Genomic DNA, 9,481 nt, shown 5'->3' with positions numbered 1-9,481 from the left:
CTCGTTTCAGACCTAACCTACAATGGTTGCTAGGTGCCCACAACAATTAAATACCTCCCATCCCTTCCAATACATTATGTATACTGAGATCAAGTCATGAGTTGATCTTGTGACTGCTGGAAGGCCAAGAGTGAAATGAAAAATTGGAGTTTAGCTGAGTTCAGTTTGAGCCTTCGGGAATTGTGCTTTCCAGCTTTCCTCTCACTCCCGAAAGCTGTAAAATGAAGAAACAGCAATTCTTAAATCATCATTTAGGGCTGGTAGACTGAAGTAAACAAGTCAGTCACCTTCCCTGAGCCGCAGAATCACAGAGCTACAGTGAAATCATGGGAATGTGCAACCAGGACAGCTTTTTCTTTTGCAGATTGATCCAAACTGGCCCCAAAACACAAAGCTCAGATCTCATTCAAGTATTTTAAATACTAGATATTATGGCTTCTGTTGCTACCTACTCACACAAACATCATTAAGCAAAGGACCGTAACAGTCAGAGAGCTCATAAAGGGAGAACCATTTCACCTTCACTTCTCCTTTACTCCCTCTGGAGGGGATCTGAAGACTTTCACAAAATCGGACTGCAACACTTCAAGCCAAAAAGTGTTCCTGCTGTTGAAGAAGTCACCTGATATATACAATTTTTGCTTTTATTAGGTTCAGCTGAAATATTTCTTTTGATGGCTTAGAGTAAAGGAGACAAAGCTTACAAGACCCCAGGAAGTCTTACCCTGCAGACTGTATCTACATTATAAAAATCACCATTACTTGTCACCATTCAATCAGCTGAGTTTCAATGTTTAATTTAGCAAATAACATTTACCGAAAAAAGTTCTTCCTGAAGCAACTGAAATCGCCATTTACAAGAAGTGAACACCTCCCTGCAAAACAATCCAAATTAAACAAAAATATCCCTGCAAATTCTCAATGTCTTCTAATTTTGGAGGATAAATTTGAATACTTGCATCAGCAGCAAATATCCACAAATCCACTGAATGTGCTGTTTAAGCAGCAGGTGCCTGTATGGATCAGGATCATTCTTGATGGCAACAGGGACTTTTTAAATAAAACAAGAGTTTATTAGTCTGGTTATGCTTCTCAGAATACTCTGATGGTGGACTAAATCCTGAGAAGCAACACGGGAAAATGGAGGGAGCTACAGAAGCAGCAGTTTGGAGAATATATTCACTGACATCTTTGCCAACTGTTCCCCATATATTTTTTTTTAGTGTTCAATGTGACTTTTCCCATTTCCTGCTGCAGCAAACCCTTTACTAGAACCCATTTTTCAGTAAGGCTCATTTAAGGCAGTTGTGCAACATCAACAACAGGCAGAAAGCGATGCGTGTTTGCAGGACATGCCAGAGGAACAACAAAAGCCCTGTGGAACATTCCACACAGCAAAGCATCCTCAAGGACTCTTGTGAGCCTCAAGTGACAATCTTACCTTCTGGGCTGGGACCGGCATTCTTCTTCCCCGCTGTCTGCCTCCTGCATACATAAGGAAAGGAGAAAAACATTAATATCTTTTAATATATGCAGAAAGCAAAGGCTTGCATTTCACTGGTTTGATTGTGTAAGGCAAGGGGAATTCTCTCTGCTCCTGCATGCAGCTGTCACTAGAGAGGAACTCACTTTCTGCTCAGCTGTCACTTCATGTTCTCTCAAAAGCCTTTTAAAAACTCGATGTTACAGGAATTTTTGCCCCTGCAGGATTTTGCATGGACTTCCAGTGACCCCTGCCAAACATGGCAGGCCGAGAGCCATGAAACACATAGTTCACTTCTGGGCAAAAATCTCTGGGTTTTTATTACCTTTATGGAGATCATATTAATTCATAGTCCAGTGTCAGCAACCAAGTGTAAAAATCCACAAAACCTGCACGTAATAAACCTGACAGATTGGACTGAGCGAGCACAGATATGACCAGAAAGGAGAAATTTGACATATTACGCTGCTTTAGATGAGATATTAATATGCACAATCTCTAATGTGCTGTGGAATTTTACTAGGCCTACCTACTACAGCCCAAAGCAATACCTCAGCAGAGAGATCTCAGCAATTAATTCTGCTTCACAGTACATTTACATACGCCCTGCCAGGCACTGGAGATAGGGTACAGGATCTGCTGTGTTAGTGAGAACTTATTATGTTTGTGCAGGTCCACAGGGAAAAAGCATTTTAAAACACACCAAGGGTTTTGTCAGGGCAGAGGCATCCCATGAAACTAGAGTTCAGACAGAGGAAGGAAAAAGATAATTTTGTTCTTGGTTGCTCTGGGCTTCCCTCCTGCAGGTCTCCTTTGGAGTGGTGAGTTTTTCCAAGCCACAACCAGCAAGGTGGTTGCAAGAGACCTGAGCCACTGAGAGTGTTTCCCACAAGGGTGAAGCTGAATTTTCAGTGACACACTGACAGTGCTCTCCTTGCCAGCACTGCCCCTGGCCCAGACTCCTCTGCAACAGGCTCCAATGATGTTCTCTCATCAACAATCCCAGGGGAGACTGTACAGCTCCTCTGAACTGCACTCTTTGTGCTTACTGCATGCAAAGGTCCAGTTTAGTTCACTTTTTAACCAGAGTAAAATGCAGATGCTCCACCTAGATATCCTTTCTCATTATTTTAATGATCTGAATCTGTGATATATGAGAATAACTAGACAATGCTCCTTGCTACTGGTCTTCTATTTCTAAGAACAGGACTAGAGCACCACTGCACCACCAAGTCCTTCACTTGGAGCCACCTGCAACCACAAATTCAAGCTAAAACCTGTTCACATCTACACCAAACAAAAGCTGGCAGGAATACCTTCTACTCATCATACCTGAGAATTGGCTCAGCAACTCGATAAGGGAAGTAGCATTCCTGACCCCTTTAAGAGGAAAACACCAATGAACTCCAGAGTCAACAGCAAAGGAGCTGTTGCATCATTCAGAGAGCGCAGATGAAGAGCAGCCACAGGAGCAGCAGCAGCTTTTTAAGACCAGGGAGCCAAGTCCTTGAAGATTGGTAATCCTAATTACCAGCATTTCCCAGGTTAGTGTACTTTCATTTCTCACCCCAGCACTGGAAAGTGTAGGCAATCCCGCCAGAACATAAGCTGCAATTGAGTTCCCTGTGGGTTTAAAAGTTGACTTGGGGGAACAAGAGAAAGAGGTCAGAAGGGAGGGGAAGATGTTTCATTACATGTAGAATTGCTAAAGACATTATGGCGTTTTTGAATAAAAAGTGTACATTTAGCTAGAGAACAAGTTCCTCAAACTCCACAGTAAGGCAAAACAACTGAAAGAGCCCTTGAAGTCTCATCTGTGCTGCTCAGGAACTCAAGCTATGCAAACATTTTTAGTATTATAATGAATGGCCATTTCTACCTGCCAAGAAAAATCCCTGTCACAGCAACTGGCAAGCCTGGTGTGCCATAGCCAAAAGTCCCACAAATGACAGGAGAAGATCCTGAAATATGTATATCATTATCTTAGCTCCTCTCAAAATTCAACCCTCAGGAGGTTCAGTGTGGAGGAGGCCAGACATGGCCCAATTAATCACCATCTGTCTCTGCTGAAGCTCTTACATCTCTTTGATAGCAGACATAAATGTTTGTGTGAGGAGCACATTCACTTAGAATATAACTGATTATGAAAACAGAACTGTAGACAAGTGTGATTTGAGTAAGAGACCCATTGCCAGTACCTGGGATGCTGTCTGGAACAAAAGTAACCTTCAGCAGCCTCCTCTTCTGATCAGCAACTCTGACCAGCCTGCAGCCTACTCCTTCCATGGGCCTCATGTTTTGTCCTGGATTTACAGAGTGGTCAGATTCAGGTATCTGAACCACCTTCACTCCATCCACTGTCCCCTCTGCAAATGCATCCAGGGACAGAGGGCGGTGAAAGATGACACAGCCAACGCTCCCGTATTTCACATATCCCACCCCAAGTCGCTGCTGCCATTCCCGCTGTGCTGTGGTCACTATAAAATGCTGCAGCCACAAAACATCCCCCAGATGCCCGTCTGGAGCCCAAGCGGCTGCAGTGACGGCTCTTCCCGCTAGAGGGGAGGGCAGGACAGGGATGTGCCCGCTCGGGTGCATCTCCAGGGAGGAACAGGCTCCAAGGGGACACGGCTCCAGCACCGACACCACCCCTAAAGCCAGCACCTCCACGCTTTCTCGCCATTCCCAGCGTATTTCCAAAGGCGAAAAAGTATTGCTGCCAGTACAACAATTTACCAGCCAAGACGCGGCTCAAACATTCCTTTCCGAGGACATCTTTGAGAAAGAACATGCTCGAACAGCATCCTTGGATAGCGAATGCAGCCACTCGGAGCTGTGTGACCTGTGACACCACTCCAGCTCTCCCAGCTGCCTTTGCACAGGTGGTGGAAAGAACTTTGGGTGCTGCCCCAGCTCCGGGTTCCCTGCAGCACCCGTGGGGTGACCACAGTGACAGACCCAAGAGATGGCAGCTTCCACTAATGATCCTTGGGGATTCCTGATGCTGGATGGCTCCGGCCTCAAACCGGCCTCCTCCACCAGCCTGCAGGAAGGGGGAAGCTGAGCAGCACTGATGAGCTCCAGAGGGAGTCATGCCCTGCTTTCCTTGACCAGAAACAGAGGCCTCAGGGGAAATGGAAGGAATGAGTCGCATAGCTCTAAACTAGGCCACGATATTAAATGCAGTTTAAAGTGAAAGATGAAAAATTCCATCTCTGCTCCTTTCCGGCCGTGTAGGACAGAATATGCAAAACATTAATCCTGTTTGTGCTTTGATCCACTGCCAACTATCTGTCATCAAAAGGGCAAGGGAGAGGAGAGAAATTTTGGAGTGCCGTTCTGTTCTATACAATGGGAGTCACTCCATGTCACGCAAACAATTCTGCTCTTATAAATCTCCTTTTTGCAGACTGATGTAATAATAAACAAGATTCAATCTCCACTCTTACGTACGGGGACTGGAGCTGTCTGCCTGGATTTAACATCGGGAACATCACAGCGAGTTCTCGTACTGCAAGATATGATTATTAGCCTAAGTCATGCACCTAATAATCACTACATTTCTATTAACCAAGGAACATTTCACACAGACTACACCCTAAAAATACATCTTTCAAACCTTAAAAGGATTCCCATTTAATAACTGCTGGCTGTGTATGATTTTATGCCAACATACCTGACCATACAGACAATGCCTGGGAAGTGCTTTTATCAGGAATGAGTTGTCACAGCCAGCAAGTATCAAAAGAGCACCAACAAATCAGAGAGTTTTCACCCCTTAAGTCAACATCTTGCTTGTAGCTGTGAGGTGAACGCTACAGATATTACAGAAAATTAGTTAACATAGATCCCTCCAAACCCACAGCAACATCCAGATGTTATCCATGCCATCAGAGGGGCTTTTCACTTAACGTGGTCAAACAGCCACCACGTGGACAGCTTTGGACTCGGTCTGAAAGGAGGAACTACAAAGCAAAGGACTGTAATTAAATGAGCAGTCTCCCAGCTCCCTGCCTACCCCTTCCCTGGCTACATCCTGACCAGTTGTTCAGACACACACTTAAGTGCCTCTGAGCCGAACACAACCTTTGCTGGGAAGAAGGCAGCTGCTCCAGTCAAATCAGAGGCTGTGCAACCAGGCACTGACCCAGTCATTTAACCATGCAAATGCTCCTTTCACAGCATCCACCAGTGTCCCAGTGTCCCTTTGTTTGGGCTACAGGCACATGGAGCACTGCACACTTCTCTGTACAGGAACTCTCACGTGCCAGCAAATATTTAAGCAAGTCAGTACAAAAGCCGCCCTCCCACAACTATTTCCCAATGCATGGATAACCCAGTCTGGTCAAGTCTTGCAGAGGGTGCCACTGCTGCAGCCACAGCCTCTCTTCTAATGCAACACAAGGCACACAGAGGTAAGAGCATCCACAGGACGATCAGATTCCTTAGAGCTCAACTCAACTTCTGACACAGACACATGGTGACAGTGGAGATGTCCTGGGGTACCCAACATCTGCACTGAACTGGCACCAGATGCCCAAAGAAGCAGCTCATTAGCAGCTTAGGAAGTCCAAAGGATGAGGATCTGTGCCTGGACATCACACAGAACTGAAGTTCAATGCCTTCCAAGATGAAATATTTGGTAAGATTCCTGTTCAACAGCAGACCCTGCACAAAGCTGGTCCTATCGATAATCTCAAATTATTTGCTGGAACAAAGCAAGACAAATGTTTGAGTCGCACTGCCAAATATCTAATACACATTTTTGTAGCAGAGGGACTTTCCTGCAGTAGTCTGAGTTGTATCAATCTCTTAAATAAACTGTGTGAGCAAAAAGCCCACACATGCTGCATTTGCAGTATGGCTGAAGTGCCAGCAACAACACTGCCTGGGAAAACGAAACAAGGGCTGACTCCAAAACCTGGGCTGATAAAAGGTCCCCTTTTTCTTGCAAGAAGCCCAAGACTACACACAAATTCACTGGGGGTTGAGGGGAGATGCAGGACTGTACCAGTTACCACTTCCAGTCTGACCACATCTAGTAACAGTTTGACCCTTTAAAAAGGGTCACTTGGCCACCAAAAAAATGGACATCCAGAGTCTGCAAGTTCCACAGCTGCAACATGGAGAACCACAAATCTGCAACAGTTTGTGTGAACCAATTCACTCAGTGTATTTTGGAAACCATCGGTGTGGTAGCAATGTGCAAGTACTCACTAATAGAGGATAGGTCTCAAAGCTGAACTGAAAACCAGTTCACTTCAGACTCCCTCAGTCTCTGGAGGTGGTTAACCTTAATCATGAAGAAAAATTATGATACTAATTAATAAAGTCACCTAGATGCTCTAGAGAGGAAGCTCACTGCTACTTTTTGAAATACTTATATATGCCATCAAACACATTTTAAAGTAGAAGCTGCTACCAGGAAGTCTTTAAGTTTGACACCAAAGTTCTTCAAAAAGCTGAGCAAACCAGGCCACAAACGAGAAAGGGGAGAATGGCAAAACTGTGTTTTGCATAGAGCTTTTACCTCTCCCAAGCCATAAGGATAAGGGACAAACAAGCATTTCTCCAGCCATTGCTCTCTTATCCCTCACTACTTGCATGCAATGTTTTGAATGAATGCTGTTTTCCTCCTCACATGTCTTCTGGATTTGAGGTTCCACATAAGCAGTAGCTTTCTGCAGCCAAGTGTTCATTCAGACGTTGGCATTCCTTCTGGATTGTTTTCTGTATCACTTTGCTATGTCAGTAATTGGTATATTTAGGTCAAAGACATTGTGCTTGTGCTCGGGAGAGAGAAAAAAACAAGTTCCTTATCAAAGCTTTCATCTTCCCGCTGGAGCAGAGAGATTTATGCAAACCTTGTTTAGATTAGCACTCACTAAAAACTGCAGAACTAAAACTCAGACACTTCAAGACAAAAATTACAAGCCTTCAACTGGTACAACAAGAATTAGGATGAGAAATACAGTGTGACACAGCCTGCTACACTACACCACAAGAAGAGATTAAAAAGCAGATTACTGTCAACTAAATTTCTGCAGTGAAATCAGCCTGCCTGATGGGGAGTGCAACAGCTTTTGCCTTAATCAGAGACCCACCTAAGGGGAACAAAAAAACCCCACACATTGCAGATATATATTCACTTTAAATATCCCTACATCAAATGTGTATTAATGTAACTTCTCTCTCTAAAACTGCGTAGTAGTACATCATCTCTGGCCACTTACAGATACTAAGGAAAAAACCCAGCTCAACTATTGTCTCCCTGAGTAGACCTTCTCCCTGACTTTCAGCACCCTGTAAGTATGACAGAAAAGACAGGTATTTAATCTAATTATGATACTTTGCTGGATTTAATGCCTACCAGAACCCTAAAGGTACCTGCTTAATCTCCTTTTAGACAAAGTTAATGACATTGTCTACTGGAAATCTGAGAATCTAGGAGCATTTGTTTCCCTAGAACAATAACAAATGCTTCTGGTGATGGGCCAAGTGTGAGAAGACTCACTGGCTGTATAAGCACAGGCACTGGAACTCCAGTTTTCATACTGGAAACTGTTGCTGATGTCAAGGGTATAGTTTGACTAAGACAAGTCAAAGATATGCATGTGTACACTGGTCAATCTCAGGGCAGGGCTTCTACACAGCCAATAGTCTGTGATTAAAATGAAATCCCAGCTCCACAGGTTACCACAACGAGCAGCCCTTCATTATCCACTCATGCAGGCTGACACATTTACATGCATGAAATTGTCCCTCTGCAATTATGCAGGATGGACATTCACACCTCAGACTCTCTCCAGTCACTGCCTGTTAAAACACAGACCTTACTCAACCTCCCAATGCCCTCCAGAGCTTCCAGAGCAGCCCTGGCCACGCACCTCCTCACCCACAGGGCTCACATCTTCACCTCAGAAGCTGGGCCTGTTTCCAGCTGGAGAGAGAGAGATTCTCCTCAACTGCTGCATTAAAAAACTGGCAGCAGAATTTAACAAGATTGAAGGAGCCTGAAAAGCAAACTGGCTAATGAGCCATATGCAGGGAAGTTGGAGACCTGGAACTGCAGCTGATACTCTTTTACCATCCATGAGCAATAGGAAAGCATTACAAGGAAGGACATAGATCAGACATGGCAGATGCACAACACCAGCTTCTGGGTTAAATTACTTTCCCATTGACACGAACAAATATTTTAAACTGTTTTTAAGAGAGGAAAATATTTAGTTTTCACTCATGCTGAAAGGCTATTTTAGGAGGAGGAGGAGGGTGGAAGGAAGGGAGGTACATGGCAAAGGGAAGGGTCTTTGTCTAGCAATCAGCCATCTTCCTGTTAGCATCTAGTTTACCTTGGTGCACGCTCATTTGTACCCCTGCAGAAGTTATCTTAATTAAAAATCAGAGAATTATTCTAAGGCTATGATCAAGTTGTAAGTCCAGAGCTTTGACTTTTCCAGAATGTACAGCAGGGTCACTAAAACAATGCTGATCCACCTGCAACATACATGAAACATATTACTCCCATAATGGAATGAGAACAGAGCTATTTGGATACCACTCCTACTTATGTCATAGCTGTGTCCATAAAATGAAGCTGTGCCAGCATAGCCCTCTTGTTAAAAGTCTAATTCCTGTTCAGCAGCAGCATAACCAGGCACAGGTTTTTAATTTTGACAGCTTGCCTCAAATTCCACAGGACCGAAGCACATGCAGCCACCCCTGAGACACATTTCAGCTGCACCTTCACCCCACACCAGCTTGTAGAGCCCAGGGGCTGCCTGTAACACAAAAGCATCCTTCTCCCTGCCAGAATGCTACAGGAGACTCTCACCCACTCAGCTCCTCTGAGATCCAATCCCTGCAAGTCCCTGTCAAATCTCTTCTTGACGTAAGGAACACACAACACAGAGAATTAGGAGCAGAGCAGAAATCTTCGTGACCTACCCAAAATAAAAGCACCAGCAGCCAGGCCACTTAGGGATCTTGGCATATTGC

The sequence above is a fragment of the Zosterops lateralis genome (assembly GCF_965231275.1).
Source record: "Zosterops lateralis genome assembly, chromosome: 19".
Taxonomy (NCBI): Eukaryota; Metazoa; Chordata; class Aves; order Passeriformes; family Zosteropidae; genus Zosterops; species Zosterops lateralis.
This window is presented reverse-complemented; position numbering follows the sequence as displayed.